General features: G+C 35.3%; 9 non-coding genes across 9 annotated transcripts; 6 read left to right on the top strand and 3 right to left on the bottom strand.

The window, feature by feature from the left end:
• Positions 1 to 3,808: 3,808 nt before the first annotated feature.
• TRNAP-UGG (transfer RNA proline (anticodon UGG)) lies at positions 3,809 to 3,880 on the bottom strand. Its single transcript has one exon. It is a non-coding gene; the product is annotated as a tRNA-Pro (tRNA).
• Positions 3,881 to 7,190: 3,310 nt separating this feature from the next.
• TRNAP-CGG (transfer RNA proline (anticodon CGG)) lies at positions 7,191 to 7,262 on the bottom strand. Its single transcript has one exon. It is a non-coding gene; the product is annotated as a tRNA-Pro (tRNA).
• Positions 7,263 to 7,345: 83 nt separating this feature from the next.
• Positions 7,346 to 7,417, bottom strand: TRNAP-UGG (transfer RNA proline (anticodon UGG)). Its single transcript has one exon. It is a non-coding gene; the product is annotated as a tRNA-Pro (tRNA).
• A 6,444-nt stretch (positions 7,418 to 13,861) lies between these two features.
• On the top strand, positions 13,862 to 13,933 carry TRNAP-UGG (transfer RNA proline (anticodon UGG)). Its single transcript has one exon. It is a non-coding gene; the product is annotated as a tRNA-Pro (tRNA).
• Positions 13,934 to 14,892: 959 nt separating this feature from the next.
• Positions 14,893 to 14,964, top strand: TRNAP-UGG (transfer RNA proline (anticodon UGG)). Its single transcript has one exon. It is a non-coding gene; the product is annotated as a tRNA-Pro (tRNA).
• An 884-nt stretch (positions 14,965 to 15,848) lies between these two features.
• TRNAP-UGG (transfer RNA proline (anticodon UGG)) lies at positions 15,849 to 15,920 on the top strand. Its single transcript has one exon. It is a non-coding gene; the product is annotated as a tRNA-Pro (tRNA).
• Positions 15,921 to 17,571: 1,651 nt separating this feature from the next.
• On the top strand, positions 17,572 to 17,643 carry TRNAP-UGG (transfer RNA proline (anticodon UGG)). Its single transcript has one exon. It is a non-coding gene; the product is annotated as a tRNA-Pro (tRNA).
• Positions 17,644 to 19,047: 1,404 nt separating this feature from the next.
• On the top strand, positions 19,048 to 19,119 carry TRNAP-UGG (transfer RNA proline (anticodon UGG)). Its single transcript has one exon. It is a non-coding gene; the product is annotated as a tRNA-Pro (tRNA).
• A 935-nt stretch (positions 19,120 to 20,054) lies between these two features.
• Positions 20,055 to 20,126, top strand: TRNAP-UGG (transfer RNA proline (anticodon UGG)). The gene has a single exon. It is a non-coding gene; the product is annotated as a tRNA-Pro (tRNA).
• The last annotated feature ends 1,441 nt before the right edge of the window (positions 20,127 to 21,567 follow it).

The following is a 21,567-nucleotide window of genomic DNA, read 5'->3' as shown; positions in this document are numbered from 1 at the left end:
AGGTAAAGCAGATGGGTATAAGACAAGTGTGCCAATATAAGACATGGCTTTGATGAAGGTCTTTGGAATTGAACTCCAAAGTAATTTTAGTGTTGTACTAAATATTAAAAGGATAGGCTTAATTAAAATAGATAATATACCAGGACTTTTACAATGTACAATTTCCCCATAGTCTGCGATCTTCCATTTATAGATGTGGATTCACGGGTGGACAAGGTTGGTTTTAGACAAATTTTGGACAAGTTCCATATTGGAGTCGCCTTTTGTTTACGGCATGAAACCATTTATGTTTTCTCCTTATTTGTTTACTGTAGTTTTCACACAAAGCTACTCAGCCGGCCGGATATGACGACATCGTGAGTACATTATACACATACCTAGGCAATGACAGTTTTAATTGACAAATTTTCTTCAAGCTTGTATATGTATATTTCTTTTTTTTGGAGTAATCTTACCCAACCTACACTAAGACGGCATTAAAAATCAAATATTCTATTTTAAAATGTTCACAACGAAAGGCTATAAAATAGCAACAAAAGAAAGCTAATACAATCCCACAGAAGTGATGAGCATTGTTGCGAAGTATATTTTACTTCTTTTACTTCTTCGCAGCTCTGTTCATAAAGTGAAATTGAACATTCTGAATCTACAGGAACGTTAATTAATACAAGATATAGGCGAAAAAATAAATTACCTGCATTGAGCTTATAATAAATGACTGGCAGTCACTGCTTCCAAATATCAACTTTGTTTTGACTAGCTCTTAATTTTACAGAACAATTTACACCTTTAGAAGCATATATAAGGCAAATCACCTTTGCTAAAAGATTTCAATTATTTAATAGATGACATAATAATGACGTAAGTTAGGAAATAAAGAAAAAGAAACTTTGCCACGCGGCAGTCTAAGGCTACAGCAGCAAAAGAAAACGTTACTTTGCTAAAAAGTTAAGTAATGAAGGGTAACGTAAGTTTTCTGACCAGGAGCGTATAACATTACTTTACGGGGTTTACCATATAATATTGCTATTTACATTTCCAATAATACGGCTAATCTCTCTCTCTCTCTCTCTCTCTCTCTCTCTCTCTCTCTCTCTCTCTCTCATGGTCGAGAATTGCAAAAAACATGGTTGGTATAAAATTCTACATTGGATATTATGATACATTTTATTTTTACTGTTGTTAGTCTCTTTGCTAGAATAAAACATAGAATAAATTACTTTTTTATAGTCTAATTTTCCTTCTGAGCGTTCAACAAATATAAGGAAAATGAAAAAAAAAATCAAGTCGAACAAACTACAAAAATTGCCTTATTGGTTTGTTATGGTAGACACTGTAAAAGTAGAAAGAGGAGTAAAACAGGGGTGTTTTCAGTTCGAGAAGTGATCGACAGAGTTCTAAAGTTATCATGAAAGTGTTAGACACAGTTAGAGTAAGAGCTTACGTGGAACCACATTCGAAGACACCATTTTTTTTAAAATCCTTCTGTTATAATTTATTTCTTCTAATTGCAAATGGCACAAAAACTTTTGTTACTGTTCGTAAATTTTTTATTTTTCCGTGTTTCCTTTCCTCACTGGGATATTTTCCCTGTTGGGGCCCCTTGGCTTATAGCATCTTGATTTTCCAACTAGGGTTGTAGCTTAGCAAGTAATAATAATAATAATAATAATAATAATAATAATAATAATAATAATTCATACGGTGATTTATAGAAAGTCTAAGTATATATATATCTTACTTATTCCTTACAATTCTAAAGGCGTTCAATACAGCTGTGTTGAATAAAGATGCCATGAATATAGAAAACAAAACCCTCATCTCCAATTTTTTATTAAATGATATTAAAAACATATGACATTAATAAAGATTAGTTCCTCTTTTGCGAAGTCAGTTTTACCCGAATTGAAGGGAAAGAAAATACATATAAATCAGTGATATTCTCTGCTGTAATTCTATTCGTAAGCTGTATGATAGGATTGAACCCTTGCGCTTTCCTCGGGCCATGGTTCTGTGTGACTTTTTAGGTTGTTAACAGCTATGTTAATTGATGAACAGATTCAGAGTGATAGAAGAGACAGCTGTATGCTTTGATGGGGAATGTTTTGGTATAATTATCAATTGAAATATTATTATTATTATTATTATTATTATTATTATTATTATTATTATTATTATTATTATCATAAGCTAAGCTACAACCCTAGTTGGAAAATCAGGATGCTATAAGCCCAAGGGTTCCTACAAGGAAAAATAACCCAGTGAGGAAATGAATCAAGGAAATAAATAAATTACATGAGTAGTAAGAACAGTATCATCATTAAATTAGATCTCATATATAAACTAGAAAAACTTTAAGAAAAAAAACAAGAGGAAGAAAAATAAGATGGAATTATGTGCCCGAGTGTATGTATGTATGTATGTATGTATATATATATATATATATATATATAGAGAGAGAGAGAGAGAGAGAGAGAGAGAGAGAGAGAGAGAGAGAGAGAGAGAGAGAGAGAGAGAGAGAGAGAGGATATTGTTCAACATCTAGCTATTACGTTGGAGAGAGAGAGAGAGAGAGAGAGAAAGAGATAGAGAGAGAGAGAGAGAGAGAGAGAGAGAGAGAGAGAGAGAGAGAGAGAGAGAGAGAGTATATTGTTCAACATCTAGCTATTACGTTGGAGAGAGAGAGAGAGAGAGAGAGAGAGAGAGAGAGAGAGAGAGAGAGAGAGAGAGAGAGAGAGAGAGAGAGAGAATGTACATTCACAGGTTTCTAAATCATATCTTCGTAATTCCCGAGGAGAAAAATATATTGACAGGTAATAAAAGTAAAAAGTAACAACGTATTGGTGAAGGACGTCGTACACTCGAGTCCAAGAATCTACAATAAGTGGGTCCTGCGTACACCTGCGCTTCGCCTCAGACGGAGAGGTCATTACCCGCCTGGTTTACTGTCATCCGTACATACGGTTCGTATCCTGTTTATGGTGGAATACGTGCAGTCCGATCGCGGTTCGAACCCCAGAGTAAATGAATTAAATTAAATTTTTGATTTGTTAGCTAGTTTAAAATCTATAAATTAAAGACTCGTTTTGTTGTGTACAATAGTTCTCGCTATGCGAGGTAAATAATTAAGTATTTCACTTTAGTAAACAGCGATGTTTTGTTCATTTATCACAGGAGTGTACTTTTATCTATATATGTACCCTAATGGTATAAGACAAAATAAACTTGAACATTAAACCGAAAATCATGTAATAAACGTATGTGAAGAATGTAGAAAATACCAGATAAAAAACTGATTTAGCCAACGGCATCTCACACGCTAGGTACAAAACACCAACCTCGCGTTATTAGGGAAAAGTCATCTCTTCATGCTTAGAAAACCAGGCTTATTTTACGACAAAATTAGCAGCAGTTTAGATCAATCTATTTATATTTCACACAATTTTAACTTTGAATATAAATAACACGCACAGTTCATTTCATTTACATCAGCGATACAAAAAAAAATCTGTTGTATTAATTACACATATAGCAGCTTTCTCTGCCTAAAATATGCAACACAAACGTATTTGTCCGTGCGAATTATTTCTCTTTTTAATACCGAACGTCACCGTTTTCTTACGCGGCTCAAAAGGAATGCAGTTATCCTTCCAAGGCTTCCGCACGAAACTTCTCCAAGTTTCACTCCCTTTAATTCTTTCCTCCCCTCCTCCCAACGGTTACCCACGGCCTGCCTTCTGCTTGTCACCGTCTTACCTGTCGACAGGTGAAGATTTCAGAATACTTTTATCTCCAACAAAATCGTATCGGGCCTGTCCGGGATTTGAACCCGGGACCTCCTGCACCCAAAGCAGGAATCATACCCCTAGACCAACAGGCCACAATGAAAACCGATAGATTTCATGTATTTATTACTGTTAAAATATATTTTGTGTTTTTTTTTTATACGATTTTTTTTTATATTACACTCGAATACACTTTGATTCCATCCACCCCATCCCCAAACACCCCCCCCCCCAATCTGTTTTTCCCCATGATGTAACCTACCGACCACATTTCTGTTTGCATGAACAACTAATTATAAACCTGAATTGCAATTATTATGAATTTCACAAAACATTATTATATACTGAACTATAATCTATTAAAACTATAATACCATAAATCAATTATTAAGGATACCATCTACATAAGTATTTACTATATGGTACACATCAAGGGAATATAACAATGACACCATAACAAATATAAAATTCATTATTAAGTATATAGCCAACTATACAAACAAAATCAATATTATAATTTATTGGAATAAACATAATAACTAGAAATGACCCAAACTAGAGCGATCTATTCATCCACTAAAGCGAAAACAAAGTACGTAAAACTACATATTTCAAAAACAAATTCGCGTATGTACATATATACACCCCTGTCTCAAGATCACAGTTTGTAATGTTTAAAGGCCTTATGGTATTTCTGTATTACGTGAACAAATTAGCATGAAAATCTCAAGACTTAACATCATCTGTATTTATTACAAGAGCCATAAACTGTAAACAATTGCCAAGATTTCTGACTACATTTTGGGTTCGATGAGAAGCACGTGCATTTGCATAGCATATACTATTAACAGTAAACATCCCAAAGTACAATAGTACACCCTTCTTAAATGTTTGCGTTTTCTTTAACTGTATCATCCGGTCGTGTTCTGAATAGATCTTATCTTTATATAACGCATTTACAGATTAGTGGACTTATGGGGAATAGTTTGGGATCCAACGTGGCTACAGATATCAGCAGGCCGAGTATACAATAACTGTCCCACCTGTCGCTCACAGCAGTGATAAGGAAATGTTTCAATATTGTCTATCAAACCTGAACAGGGCTTGAACTCATGGTAATAAAGTGTTCATCTCGAATTAAGCAGTTTATCTTGCCAAGAGATAGCTCCAGATAGAAAACAACACAAGAAGCAGTACCATTTTAGTCCTTTAACTGCTAAATCAGGTATGAGGCTTTATTTACGGAAACTTTCACAAAAATAGTGGTTTTACACAATTACACACAAAGCTTATCAGCAGCACTTCTCAACGTTCTGCACATACTGCGCCATACACTTTAATTTAATTTTGCACACATTCTTTTTTATCCTGGATGCCAAGGCCCATATTTTCTAATGTCTTTCATGCTATCATTCGTAGTATTTTTATGCATTTTCCTTCTGCACTTCTGAATACACACTTTTCCATAACCTATTGCAGACAATTCTTTCAACATGAGCAAACCATCTGAAAAGAATTGGATCCACTCTTTCACCTGCTGTAAATTTCCAACTACTTATTTTACATATCACTAGATTTAACACCATATAAAGTCTTCTTATATAATATAATATACGAAAAGGATTCCTTTCAACAGTTTTAATATTTCTCTGCATTCATATTTTAAATCAACAAAGGAAATTTGACTCGACAAAATCTTCAAATATTCCAACTTTGGTTTTCACAAGCAATTCAAGCTCTTCCAAATCTATTCTGCTACATATCTGTGACTCACCTGTTCTGCCATCTAACACTTATTCCTCATACTCATTTCTATATACTTGAACAAATCTAACACTATTAATTTCAAAACACATTACTCTATCTTCCTATATTACATTCACCCTCACTATCCTACTACTGCTTACATTCACTCTTAATTTTCTTATTTTGCAAAAACTTTCAAACTATTTCAGCTCTGCAATTTCTCGTCACTATCTCCAATAGGTGCAGTGTCATCTGCAAAATATCACCCGTTCTATAAGTCATTAATATCATCATAAACCCTAACTTAATACTTACATCGTCTTTTCTTTAACATCTTACATTACTATAGTTATAAAAATTTTGTCTCAAACTCACTTCCACATCAAACCAGTCACTCTCCTGTCTAAATACCCTATAACATATATTGCTTCCATCATGAAAAGTACTTTCTCAACACCCTCAGCATTGCCCCCCTATCTATTCTATTGTAACCTTTTCTTTTCCTGGACCCATGTATACCATATACAGATTTTTCTCAATGATTTAAAATTTCTCAAATGATCGTTTATTAACAAACGCTTTATCAACCCACACTCTTCTGCATCTAAACTATAAAGCCTTAACCTTTTCTCCCCTTCAGTCCTTGTGTTATTTGTCTTGCTTTTTCATTCAACTCACACCATATATATATATATATATATATATATATATATATATATATATAATTTAATATAATGTATATATATGATATATATGATATATATATCATATTTTATATATATATATATATATATATATATATTATATACTAAATTACATATATAGCGTATGTATATTACATATATAATATATATAAATATATATTTATATATATATGTATATATATATATATATATATATATATATATATGTATGTATGATTCAATATATAATATTTTTATAATATAATATATATATATATATATATATATACATATACATATATATATATATATATATATACATATACATATATATATATATATATATATATATATATATATATATATATATATATATATATAGCCAATTCCGTAACAGGGGTGACTCCAGAGAAAACCACCACATGAATCGCTGTCAATTCACTAAAAATCGCAGAACCAAGAATGCAGTAAAACTTCTATAATATTAGTTGTTTCGTACAGTTGCGCATACAGCCTATCATCAGGATGTCAAACCCAACTAAACATACTACACCAATAATGATCTTCTTTTAGGCCCTTCTCTTCTATTAAATCTTTCAAACATGAAAATGAAAAAATATTCTAAGCTTTCCACTTTCCCTAGGCATAAAGAACTTTTTGATTGTGAACGCTTTTCCCCAATCTACTGTCGTCCATTCTTTACACATGACCGACCCACCTCAAAATATATTCATTAGACCATTCCACAACTTTACTAATTCTAAAAACCTTTTGATTGCATTCTGTAAATAAAGTCCCCACAACAAAATTTAAATCTAGAGATACATTAATTTTTTTTTATATTAAATGAGACGAAAATATTAAAAAACGATCCCACAAAAGAAAATATAAAACGATCCACTCTGTATCCTTGAAGAAGACAAGGACAGGTAGTGCAAAACACCCTACTTTCTCAGGAATTGACAGATTAAACTATGGGCCTGTCCGGGAATTGAACCCGGGACCTCTCGCACCCGAAGCGAGAATCATACCCCTAGACCAACAGGCCATTAGTCACAGAGAATCTCTAGGATTAAATAGATACTAATTAATGGATTTGACAAAGATCTCAATTAATCGAGAAAAACATACGGGCCTGTCCGGGATTTGAACCCGGGACCTCCTGCACCCAAAGCAGGAATCATACCCCTAGACCAACAGGCCGTGAAGATTACGTGTAAAAAATTCATTCTTTATACAAAGTAATTTCATGCGTTTGAACTCGTGTGTGTGTGTGTGTGTGTGTGTGTGTGTGTGTGTGCAGATTGCCTTACCTTGTGTAAGACACGGGCTCTTGCCTTTGGGCAGCCCGTAAGATATTGTTGTTTGAAAGTGTTATTTAAGCTTATAAATAGAAATAGCAATATGAACAGGGTGTTTGTAGTTAACTTGACCGACAAAGGGGGTTTGAACTCTGTTGTTGCATAATGTAAAATTTATTTTAAATGAAAAATAGTATGAAACATTTTTCTCACACCGTGTTACTTTTCCTAGTAATGTTTAGTGGTGCTATCTTGATTGATATCAATATTATTTTTAATATTACTAGTTTTATGTATTTATAAACTCTATTCCTCTAAAAGGTCAACAATTCTATTTTTCTTTTAGTGATATCAACCTTCAGTTTTAATTTCTCTTGATGTCAAGTTTCCATTTCCGTAATGAAAATTTCAAATCCATCCCTCAATGCTTGTGGCTTAATTTTTCCATAAATTTATTTAAAATATTCAATACATTAAATTTTATATGAATCTTTCCCAATAAATATGGCTTGCTTATTTCTTAACGTATTATTCCGCTGCTTAGTTTATTTTACCACACACAAAGGCTATTACCCTGTTGCAGCTAATCATTTGACTGGCCGAAAAAGGAACACAAATTAATAAAGTAATAAAATGATAAAAGTAGAATACGAGAAGTAGAAAAGTTATCTCGAGCTCGACAGATTGTCTCAGGACTGGGACCTGGGAGACCATTCAACCCTTTCTTACGAGAGGTGATTCTGGAAATCGATTATTGACATTTGCTAAGCTGTAACCTTAGTTAGAAAAGCAGTATGCTATAAGTCCACGGGCTCCAACAGGGAAAATACTCCAGTAAGGATAGGAAATAAGGAAACAAATGGTATAGTTTGCCTGACTGTACCATCAAACAAGAGTATGACAATGGATGACCATGGTACAGAAGCTATGGTAAAACCCAAGACTGGAGAACAATGGTTTGATTTTGGGGTTTTGGTTTTGGGGTGTTCTTCTCCTAGCATAGCTGCTTACCATGGTTAAAGAGTTTCTTCTACCCATACCAAGAGGAAGGTACTAAATCACTAAACAATTAAATTTTGTACCCATAATTGCCACTGTATTAATTCTATGGTCTGCTAAATAAGATCCGATTCAACAATCCCTATGAGTAGTTCTATAAAGATGATTTTGGGTGGGAAACCAACTGAATGAACTTCAATATTTCCAAAGATTGATTGATGGATTTGGAGTTTTTTGGCATCCTGACATCGAAGGTCATTGACGCCAGATATTTCCAAAGAAGCAACCTTGAGAATGACCAGAGGAGGTAGTTAAAACAAAGAAGGCAGCGTGTAAATCTTTTTCATTACATTCTTTATATTACAGAGAGTTTGTTTTACACATAAATTCTGAAAGATATATACACACACGCGCGCGCACACACATACACACACACACACACATATATATATATATATATATATATATATATATATATATATATATATATATATATATTATAACATATATATCATAATATATACACATACTTATATATATATATATATAATATATATATATATATATATATATATTATAACATATATATATCATAATATATATACATATATATATCATAATATATATACATATATATCATAATATATATATATAAATATATATATATATATATATATATATATATATATATATATATATATATATATATATATATAATCGTGAGAAATTAACACCAACTAATACCCACTCACTAATTAATTACATAACTCAACACGTACAAAAAAAAAAATAAAATAAAAACACTCCTCATATTTAATTCTAAACACAAGTTACCCGACAAAAAATGTCGAAAAAAAAAAAAAAAAAAAAGATTCCTCACATTTAATTCCGAGCAGTTACCCGACAAAAAATGTCGGGAAATATTCTCAACAGGGAGGGAGACTGTACATAGAATATTCTGTTTTAATAATGCTCCTACAAATGTTGTATTTGTTTTTTATATATTACAGCAGTTTTATTCTTCAAGCCTAATCGTCAGTGTCTTTTTTTATGGAAGATGCTACTACTACTACTACTACTACTACTACTACTACTACTACTACTACTACTACTTTTATTACCATTCTTTTAAGACAATGGCGAGTTTACCACACATCAATAGGCAACTAATTAAATCTACAAATCGAATTAAGAATAACATCCATTAAACTATTTCAAAAGATTGATCAAAGTTCTCAAACATCAACAGGCAAAATGCTGTAATTTCTTTGATCCTCTATTTTAATAAACAATAAGTTCACTGTCAATCCTTTACACCAAGGAAAGAGAAGGACACTCCAAAATTAAGCCATTGTTCTCTAATCTTGTGTAGTGCCATAGCCTCTGTACCATGGTCTTCCACTATCTTGGGGGTAGAGTTCTCTTGCTTGAGGGAATACTCGGGAACACTATTCTATCTTACAGTATTTCTCTTCCTCTTGTTCAATTAAAATATCTATAGTTTATATAGGAGATATTTATTTTAATGTTGTTACTGTTCTCAAAATATTTTATTTTCCCTTATTTCCTTTCCACACTGGGCTTTTTTCCCTGTTGGAGCAACTGGGCTTATAGCATCCTGCTTTGCCAACTAGGGTTGTAGCTTAGCCACTCAAAATTCAGGTCCCAGATGACGTCACAGACTGGTATTCCCGGCCGAGCTCGTCGTACACCAGACACCATACCATACCAGCTCCGATCAACCAATTAAAACCAATGAAAATTCGAGCCCCCTCACCTGTAAAACTGATCCTGGGTATATATACCACCCGACTGTTGCATCCACCTCACTTTTATTCTTTTCCTGTACTTCCTTTTCCCCCCTTTTTTCCCTTCTCCTTTCCCATCCCAGGTACCTGCCCTCTGGCTATAAACTGGATTGTATCCAGGGGTACTTATCCTTTCCCCATATTCCCCACTTCCCTGTCCTCATCGTACTGGTACTGGCCGCATACTCTCTCTCTCCACCTCACTCTCTACCTGAAGACGAGGAAGGACTTATCCTCGAAACGCGTCGTTGTTTTTACTATTTTGTATCAAAAATAATAATAATAATAATAATAATAATAATAATAATATTTTTACTTCATACTCTAATGTTTTATACGTGATTCATTCACTACAAAGAGACTATTTCTTTGATACAAAAAAAAAAAAATAAATAAATAGATAAATAAATAATTTGTGTACTATAGTCCATTTCTTTTATCGAGGCATACTCGCAGGGGTGCCCTTTTAGCTCGGAAAAGTTTCCTGATCGCTGATTGGTTGGACAAAATAATTCCTACCAATCAGCGATCAGGAAACTTTTCCGAGCTAAAAGGGCACCCCTGTGAGTCGGTGCAAATATGCCTCGATAAAAGAAATGGACTATAGTTACATCACTCAATTTCCTTTGTATCCAGCACACTGATTTAAGAGAAAGCCGCTGTATTTCATTACACGGAGTGCAGGATTTCATAAAAAAAGCATCTGTATTCACATCACCAAAGAACATAAGGAGACTACAGTCATCCGATAACGAATTAATCGCCTTACGCTTGGTACAGAGACAGCAAAAGAGCAGCAAACCATTTTTCCTTTTGAAATGCTTTGCACCTTTAAGGACTTCAGACGCTGGGGTCGGAATATTGTCCTTTTCTTGGTAAGTTTATATTTAGTGACAGATTACTTAGTTATTTCTAGTTAATTGCAATCGAGGTCGTAATGAATCTTTTTTTTTTATAGTTAAGCTATTTTTAGCATTCGACTTTGTATTAATCCTCTTTGTTTGATTTCGTTTCCTCTTTTTTTTTTATTTCCTCTTATTTTTTTTTCTTCCATTTTCTACTTGTTTGCTTTCATTTCCTGTTTGATTTCTTTTCCTGTGTTTGTTTCCATTTCCTCTTGGTTTGCTTAATTTTTTTTCTTTGTTTGTTGCTTCCATTTGCTCTTTGTTTTAATTTCCTCTTTGTTTCCATTTTCTTTGTTTTAATTTCCTCTTTGTTTCCATTTCCTCTTGGTTTGCTTCCATTTTCTCTTTGTTTGTTGCTTCCATTTCCTCTATGTTTGTTTTAATTTCCTCTTTGTTTCCATTTCCTCTTTGTTTGCTTCCATTTGTAAAAAGAACATAAATCCGGTCCGTCGGCTTTCGAGGAGAGTAGAATTTTGGTTTGGTAGCCAACCTGATTGAGACAGTAATTCAAAGAATGTATTCCCAAATTAATCTGTTAAATACATAGAGGTCCAAATGAGTCAGTTAAGTATATAGAGGTCCAAATGAATCAGTTAAATACATAGAGGTTCCCAAATGAATCAGTTAAATACATGGAAGTTCCCAAATGAATCAGTTAAATAAATGGAGGATCCCAAATGAATCAGTTATTTAAATGGAGGATCCCAAATGAATCAGTTAAATACATGGAGGTCCAAATGAATCAGTTAAATACATGGAGGATTCCAAATGAATCAGTTAAATACATGGAGGTTCCCAAATGAATCAGTTAAATACATGGAGGTTCCCAAATGAATCAGTTAAATACATGGAGGATCCCAAATGAATCAGTTAAATACATAGAGGTTCCCAAATGAATCAGTTAAATACATGGAAGTTCCCAAATGAAGCAGTTAAATAAATGGAGGTCCAAATGAAGCAGTTAAATACATGGAGGTTCCCAAACAAATCAGTTAAATACATGGAGGTTCCCAAGGGAATCCTATTTGTTAATGTCATCACTATTGTAGTTATTAGTATCCAATTATGCTTTGAAGTGATTGAATTAAGGAATTTGGTCTATAAAGATTTGTGTTTGGGCTTGTGAGGCCATTCGACGCCCGAGAAGTTGGACAGCAAAGAAGAGAAGCGCTTACATACTAATGCATTTGGTAGAAAAATGATATTCCTCTTATCTAGAGTCGGTTGGATAAGGATTTGTCACCTGATACATGATCCAAGACTCAAGTATATAAATAGAAGGGTCAGGGCGTTCACAGTAAATATTTAAAGGTTTATAAAGCGTGAGAACAGATACAGATGATTGAAAATTTGAAAGTTATATAAAAAAAGACTGGAGGGCTACATTGCGTAAAAACATTGCACAGATGGATGTATATGGGGGTTGAGCTCCCAAATTTAACAAGAATTCACTTAAAAGAAGGTGAATACATTTATACAAATTATAAATAAATCCTGAAACATCACATACAGCAGATCGTGGTAACGGTGACTTATACAAAACCACCTTCGCTTGAATATTTAAGTGTCCTTCATCCTGAAGTTGTTGTTCAACGAGGATATGACAAACAAAGGGGGAATAGGGAGAAGGAATCCCGACTCTGACAACCCGTCTACATCTCTATAAAGGAGACAATTGGAAATGGATGTAGCAGAAGAAAAAAAATGTATCAGCGACATCTATAAATGTTTTATAAAACAGAGGCAAAGTTTATGTATGTAAGTAGGACAGGCCTATAATTTTCTTATTATTATCATTTTACTTGCTAAGCTACAAGCCTAGTTGGAAAAGCAGGATGCTATAAGCCCAGGGGCTCCAACAGGGAAATTACCCCAGTGAGGAGAGGAAACAAGGAAAAATAAAATATTTTAAGAACAGTAACAACATTAAAATAAATAATTCCTATATAAACTATAAAAACTAACAAAACAAGAGGAAGAGAAATAAGATAGAATAGTGTGCCTGATTATGTCCTCAAGCAAACGAAATCTAACCCAAGTCAGTGGAACACCATGGTACAGAGGTTATGGTACTTCCAAAGACTAGAGAACAATGGTTTGATTTCGGAGTGTCCTTCTCCTAGAAGAGCTGCTTACCATAGCTAAAGTCTCTCTTCTACCCTTACTGAGAGGAAAGTGGCCACTGAACAATTAACCCCTTAGGTGAAGAAGAATTGTTTGGTAATCTAAGTGTTGTCAGGTGTATGAGGAAAAGAGGAGTATATGTAAAGAATAGGTCAGACTATTCAGTGCATATGAAGGCAAAGGGAAAATGAACCGTAACCAGAAAGAAGGATCCAATGTAGTGCTTTCTGGCAAGTCAAATGACCCAATAACTCTTTAGCGGTAGTATTTCAACGGGTGGCTGGTGCCCTAGTCAACCTACTACCTACCAATAGAAATAGTTCTCATTATAAAGGAAGACATTTATTCTAATAAAAGATAAAGATAATCTTTCTATGGTCTTTTGTTCTGCACGAAGTCCCAGATATAGATCATTTGCTGCCCTAAATCACTTTAATACAGATTGTCCCGATTCTGAAAAAAGACAACTTCCTTAAGATTACAAATGGAAAAGAGTTCTATTTGTCTTATGGCCTGTTGGTCTAGGGGTATGATTCCTGCTTTGGGTGCAGGAGGTCCCGGGTTCAAATCCCGGACAGGCCCAGAAGATTTTACAAAGCAATTGGTAATAATTACTAGAGATCACTAATAAGGGGTAATAATTGATGTTATTACCTCATTAATTAACTCAGCATAGAAAATAACACAATAATAAGAGCAAGAGAATAGCCAGCAAACATATAACAATAATTATGTTCAAAATTTATGATAATATTATGATTATTTTACTCACATTTCACCTATCAATAAGTTACTATTTATAAGTCTATGATTTGAGATTTCGATGAAGACGAAGCACAGCACAGAATTTCCATCTGCAATCAATTTCCAGACAGTTTCCAGAATGCAGTTTAAATAAACGAGATGAAAACCAGGAGCAGCTTCTACTGATATTCTATCTTCCAAGATCCCCTTATCATCTTTATATATTACCAGTGTTGTGATACTAGAAGAAAATAAGTAGTCGACAGGTGCCACAGAAATGTCTCCTCCACAAATGATGGATGAAACAAGCCTCAGTTGAATACATGTGCAGTTTTCTTTATGCATATGAGATCCGTTTTCTATAAAGCTCGGGAACGTCCAGGGCTAACTATATCATGTAAAACAAAAAGCTGGAGAGGTTGACAAATTACAAGAAATTTCCAGCTGCTATTGTTCAAGAAAACAACGAACCATTTGATTTATAATTCATTACAATGTTTTAGTCTCAACATTAGCATTTAATATTTCAAAGTAAGCCTTTCTCACAGGTCGTATAACATAATATGTATATATTTAATCTATATATAACACTTATAATAAAACAGCTGATGTTCGATGCTTCATATCTATGGTGTGTTAGTGTAAAGGCACAATTCCTGCCTAATTAATGAAGATTACAGCAATCCAATGATAATAAAGGATGTCCAATTCATCACATACCATGTCCTGTTGGTGTTAGACCCCATTATAAGGGAAACTATTTCTATATAGTAACTAATGTCCAAAATATTGACTATGGCCTGTTGGTCTAGGGGTATGATTCCTGCTTTGGGTGCAGGAGGTCCCGGGTTCAAATCCCGGACAGGCCCAGCAGATTTTATAAAGTAATTGGTCCTAATTACCACAGGAAACCACTAATCACTATTGATGATTGATGACCAATCCACGCAGATAACCAGTCCCTGTTGGTTAAGGTCCTGGGGGCAAATGTCTAAGAACTACTACTTCCACTACCAGGCAGGCTTTTCAGCCTATCAGTGATGTCATTCATCGTTTCCATTCCCTTCCATCATCAAATATATCTGATCTTCTCAGCTATTCAATAGTTGGCATATTGTATTTTGTCAATATCTCTTCAATTCCACCTCTCCAGCATGTCCATAGCTGGTCTCTCGATCTCCTTCCATCAGGTGTCCAGTTCAAACTTTTCTTTGCTATTCTGTTTTCATACATTCCCATTACATGACTTGGCAATCTCAGCTGTCGCTTCTCAATCTCGCTCATCATAGGGGTCACTCCAGCTGTTTGTCACACATCTTCATTTCTTATTCTATCCCTTCTTGTTTTATGCAATATTGTTCTAAGCGTTTTCATTTCTGAGGTTTGGACTATATGTTTTTAATATAATCAAATATCTTAAGAAAAGAAATATTTGCTCATAATAAAACAACTGATGTTCGATGCTTTATATCCACGGTCAGTGTTTAGGGGCATAATTCCTGCCTTGGGCGCAAGAGGTCAATCGTTTAGATACCGGAAAGCCCCAGAATATTTGATAATATAATTGGTCCTACTTAATAGAGATCACAGCTACACAATGATAACAATTGATGTCCAATCCATCACATACCATACCCTGTTGCTCTTAGGGTATGAAGTCCTGGGAGCAGATGTGTGTGGATACTGTAGAATCTAGGCCTCATTAGAAGGGAAACTGTTCGATATAGTAACTGATGTCTAACTTCACTTCTATGGCCTGTTGGTCTAGGGGTATGATTCCTGCTTTGGGTGCAGGAGGTCCCGGGTTCAAATCCCGGACAGGCCCATAACTTTTTTAAGCAAATTTGGTAATTATTGGATGATAGGAAGACAGCTATCATTACAAATAATGCCTAACCCCTGAACAATCCATTGTCTGTTGGGACTACTCTAGGGATATGATTCATACTTTGAGTACAGGTTTCTGGGTTAAATTTTAAGAGAGGTTCAAATTTTTAATAGTGGGCCAACTTGGGCCAATTATGAGGGAAGTCAGTCTCCCTCACATCAATAAACACTCTAAATAACCTACACACCCCATGATCCATTACGAGCACGTGGTCCCAGGTTTGCATCCTTGACAGCCCCATAACATTTTCACAGGGGTAGTCCTCAATTTAGGAAAAGATAGATTAACATTATTAGTGTATGACCCATATTCTTCTGATAAAACAACCTCATTATAAGGGAAACTATTTCTATATAGTACCTGATGTCCAACATGCTGTCAGACTACAACCATAGCTGGAAAAGCAGGATGCTACAAGGCCAAGGGCTCCTGCAGGGATGGGATCCCAGAGGGGAAAAGGAACGTCAAACAAACTATATAAGAGATATAATAAAATGCTAAAATATAAGATCTGTAGCAAAGTTAAAATGGAGCAGTCATACAAAAACTACGAATAGAGACTGATGTTACCCAGCTGAACAGAAAAGAATTTGTAACATGTGAGCTTTTGATCTTCCACCGATTCAACAACTAGATTAGGAAGATAATTCCACAATCTGGTTACAGTTGGAATAAAATCTTTTAGAATACAGTGTAGTATTGAGTCTTATGATAAAGAAGGCAAAACTGATAGAATTAACTACATACCTAGTACTATGTACAGATTGGTACAGTCTGGGGAAATCTGAATGCAATGCACGGTCACAATTATCAAAAGTTATGCAACTTGCACGAAGAACTTCTTACATCCATTGCAAGAATAAAATGATTTCAAACATGAGACACATGCCTATTTTGATAACTAATCCTCATTACAGAAGATATCTTCTCTGGTTTTAAAGGTTTAAAGGTCGTTCATGAATGGCAGAGGCCAGGGACAGTGACATTGCCCTATCGAACAGGACAACGCCCTAGAGACTGACCATTTATGCATATGAACAGTGCCCTAACCCCCTTTCCACTCAAGCTAGGGCCAAGGAGGGTCAGGCAACAGCTGCCGTTGACTCAGCAGATAGATCTATTGGCTCCCCCAAACCACCCCTTCTTTAGTTTACAAGGATGGTGAGGTTGCAGCGACCAAAGGAACTAACGAGTTTGAGCGGGACTCGAACCCCAGTCTAGCGTTCACCAGACAGGCACGTTACCACATCGGCCACCACAATGGCAATGATTCATTTTTGAGGTAGAGAAGACTTGCTGGGGAAGAATATCCCCTTTGATAAACAATGATGCTCAATCCCATGACGTGTGGTCTAGGGGTATGATTCCTGCTTTGGCTACAAATGACCCTAATCTCTAATCCCAGACGGCACCAGATGATTTTAAAGGCACTGTTCATAAGTTACTAGGGGAAACTGCTACCTCAAGGTTATAATTGATGTTCAATTCCATCACTCATTCTGTTGGTCTTAGGCACAGTTATTAGATATACGAGAGTCCAACTGTTCCCTTATAATGAAAACTAATGTCTAGTCTCATTACATTCCATGGCCTGTTGGTCTAGGGGTATGATTCCTGCTTTGGGTGCAGGAGGTCCCGGGTTCAAATCCCGGACAGGCCCAGATGATTTTAAGGAAATTGGTCCCAGTTACAGGGGATGACATGTACTTTACATGTAATGCTTTGTTGGTCTAGCAACTCCATGGGTAAGATTCATGCACTGAATGCCGTAGGTTTTGGGTTCCAATATGTGGAAGAACAACAGAGCTGGCTACCACAACGAACCTTTTCCTCATATTAATAACTGATTTTTCCGTCCTATCACATTTCTTCAAAATCTGAATTAATTTCTTCCTGATATCAAATGATGTCCAGTAACTTTCAGACATGTAGGCTATCAATCGTACAATGGATGCTCCCTGCCACACTGCAAGAATATAATGAAGGTTTCAAACTTGACACACAGCTTTTTTTTTTTTATTAATACTCGTCTTCGTTCAAATCCTGGACAACAAATACACTTTTTACAGAACTCATCCTAATTACAGTGGAAGAAAAATTCAATAAAATATGCTGTTCAATACTGTTACATTTCTATGCCTATTGGTCTGTGGGTGTGATTTCTGCCTTAGGCACAGAGGACCACAGGCTATAATCCCAGACAGGTCGAAATTATTTAAAAAAAAAAAAAAAAACTGATCATAACAGGGAATAGCACATCTTAAAGTGATAGTGTATGATCAATCCCATCTCTAGCTCTGTTGGTCTTAGGTTCTGGGGTCAGATAGCAGAATTTCCAACCCCCGCCACTCCAAATGTTTTCAATAGAATTGGCCCCTGTTACAGGAAGAACTGTTTTCTTATTATAAGGAAAATTAATATCCAGTCCCTGATGGTCTACAGTAGGAGTATAATTACTCATTCAGTTCAAGACATCCTGGGTCCAATAAGATATCTACCTATGGCAATGATTTATGCCTAAGCCCAAAACCAGTCAGGTGTTGGTCTAAGGGTTTTACTCCTGTATAAAGAGCAGGGAATTTCAGGTTCCAATGGAGGTGGTTCTCACAGCAGATGAAAACCTTAAACCTCATTATGACAACTGTTATCCAGTAACATAACAATTTATGGTTTGTTGATCTAAGCCAGGGAATGATTCTGTATCTGGATTAGGAAGTCACTGGTTCAAATAAAAGACATGCCATCAAAATTCTAATAAATTTGACCCAAACAAGGAAACAAATTATTTTTGTATTTATGATTTACAATAACTATCAATCATCTGCTTGTTTGATTCAGTATGTTCAAGTTTCAGACCTCACACAATCTCAGCTTTTTAATAGAACTGGTCCTCTTTGATGGGATATCTATTTTGGCCTGCTAGCTATGACCCTCCTTTTGGATGCAGGAAGTTTCAGGCTCAAATCCTGGACGCCAAGTAAAGTTCTGATAAAAACTGTCCCAACTACAGAAAAAGCAAGATCTCTTTTAATCCAATAAGATATTTTAATACTTGCTATTCCATGGCCTGTTGGTCTAGGGGTATGATTCCTGCTTTGGGTGCAGGAGGTCCCGGGTTCAAATCCCGGACAGGCCCAGAAGATTTTAGGGAAATTATCCTAATTACTATACCGGGAATGACGTGTACTTTACACGTAAAGCTTTGTTGGCATAGTAACTCTATGGGTAAGATTCATGCATTGAATGCTGGAGGTCCTTGGTTCAAATATGTGGAAGAGCAGGATGTTTTTAACAGAGCTGGCCATCATTGCAACGAATAACAGACTTTTCTGTCCTATAAGTTTCCATGGCTTATTAGTGTATGAGCATGATTCCTGTACTAGGCGCAAGAGTCAAGAGTTCAAATCAAACAGTCCATAAAAATATTTTTGAAATTTCTTTTGAAGATGTGAACATTTTTCTTTTGATATGAAAAAGGATTTCTAATAACTTTGCACAGACTATGGCCCGTTTGAAAATGACTTTGATCTCTCCTCTTAGATGCATCCTGCATACATTGTAGGCATAAAATTAAGGTTTGAGACTTGAAAACCACACATACTTTTCATCATGAATAGTCACCAATGCATTGATATCTTCTTTTATCTTTAGGCTATATTATCCTTTTTTTCTTTGGTTCAGGAGGTTCTAGGTACAAATCCTGGACACCAAATGCACTTTTAATAGAACTACTACTAACTGCAGCAAAAGAAAGATGCCATGTTAAGATATGATATACTATCCATCGCATTTCTCAGCCTCTTTGTCTAAGGGTAGATTCCTACCTTGGGCACAGGGGATCACAGGCTCTATTCCCAGTAAGGTACAGATTATCCTAAAGGAACTGATTATAACTCACTAGAGAAAACCACTGCCTTAGGGAAATAATTGATGTTCTCAATCCCATCACTCATCCCACTAGTCTTAAGTTCTGTCCAGATATGAGTGTCCCATGTACAATGAAATATACCCTTATTATAAGTGAAACGTTCCATTATAATAAAAGCTGATGTCCAGATCAGTTAAATTTATGGCCTGTTGGTCTAGGGGTATGATTCCTGCTTTGGGTGCAGGAGGTCCCGGGTTCAAATCCCGGACAGGCCCAGATTTTAAAGGAGTTGTCCCTAATTACTTGGAACGACAGGTACCGAAGAATAATAATTAATGTCCAATCCTATCACAGACCATGGGAAAGACTAATGCACTTGAACACAAGAGGTGGGGGTTAAAAATGTGAAAAAAAATCACTGATATAACAAACAGATTTCCAGCTCCATAACACTCTATAGCCTATTGAGATATGCCTACGTGTATAAAGGTATTTTGCCTGCAGAAACCTGGAGCCCTCAAGGTTCAAATTCTGTGCAAACCTATATATCATTAAAAGGAAAAACAAAATCCTAAGACTCTTTTTAAAAATGGTCATGACAAAAGGGAATACGTTTCCCTTTCGATACTAGTTAATGCCAAGTCCCATAAGACACTATGGATAGTCTACCTGGGGATAATTCCCTCTTTAGGTCAAATTCACAGACAGGCACACAATGTCCCGGCTTTAATTAGTATATTAAATTCCCGAAGCGTTTAATGGTGTCCCTTAATATAATCCTCACGGTTCAAAAGACACAAATGTTGTTATGGTTACGCTGAGAGAGAGAGAGAGAGAGAGAGAGAGAGAGAGAGAGAGAGAGAGAGAGAGAGAGAGAGAGAGAGAGAGAGAGAGAGAGAATAATTTACAAGCCACCTGCGCTTTTTTCACACCGGCGGTGACTCATAGATATAATTCTTAGTCATAGAAACGGACTGCTTCATCATTTGTAAATACTTTTACTGTTGAAGAAAGATTGGCAGGGAAACTAAAAAAAAAAAATTACTTCTCTAGCGAAAGATTAATTATAAGTCCTTTCGCAACAATGGGTAAGTGAAGAAAGGAAACAAGGAAATAAATAAACTACAAGAGAAGAATAACCAATCAAAATAAAATATTTCAAGAACAGTAACAACATTAAATTAGATCCTTTACGTATCAAAGAAAAAAAAAATAGAGAGAAATAGGATAGAGCAGCCAGCCCGAATGTTGCCTAACCTCAAGCAAGTGATTACTGCAATTAAAATCTAACGAGGAAACTTGAAGACTAGGATCGATGGTTTTCAAATACTTTACAATAAAATCACCAACGACAATTATGTTCACTTATTTTTTCATACAGTTTTCCAATACATTGCCAATGATAGTGATGATGATGATCATCATCATCTCCTCCTACGCCTATTGACGCAAAGGGCCTCTGTTAGATTTCGTCAGTCGTCTCTATCTTAGCTTTTAAATCAATACTAAGGTTTAAAACGTTTCCAGAAGATAAAAATTACTGCCAGAGTTTTGCTCATACAGCATCTATAATCTTTAAAACTCTTCCAGAAGAGTAAATTTACTGCCAGATCTTTGCTCATCATCATCTACTTAACGCTCCATACTCCTCAACCACGTAGGCCTGGGTTTTCCAGTTGAAAGTTTGGTGAACTAAAGGGAGTGCGAAGAGCATGC

The sequence above is a fragment of the Palaemon carinicauda genome, chromosome 40, assembly GCF_036898095.1.
Source record: "Palaemon carinicauda isolate YSFRI2023 chromosome 40, ASM3689809v2, whole genome shotgun sequence".
Classification (NCBI taxonomy): Eukaryota; Metazoa; Arthropoda; class Malacostraca; order Decapoda; family Palaemonidae; genus Palaemon; species Palaemon carinicauda.
This window is presented reverse-complemented; position numbering and strand designations above follow the sequence as displayed.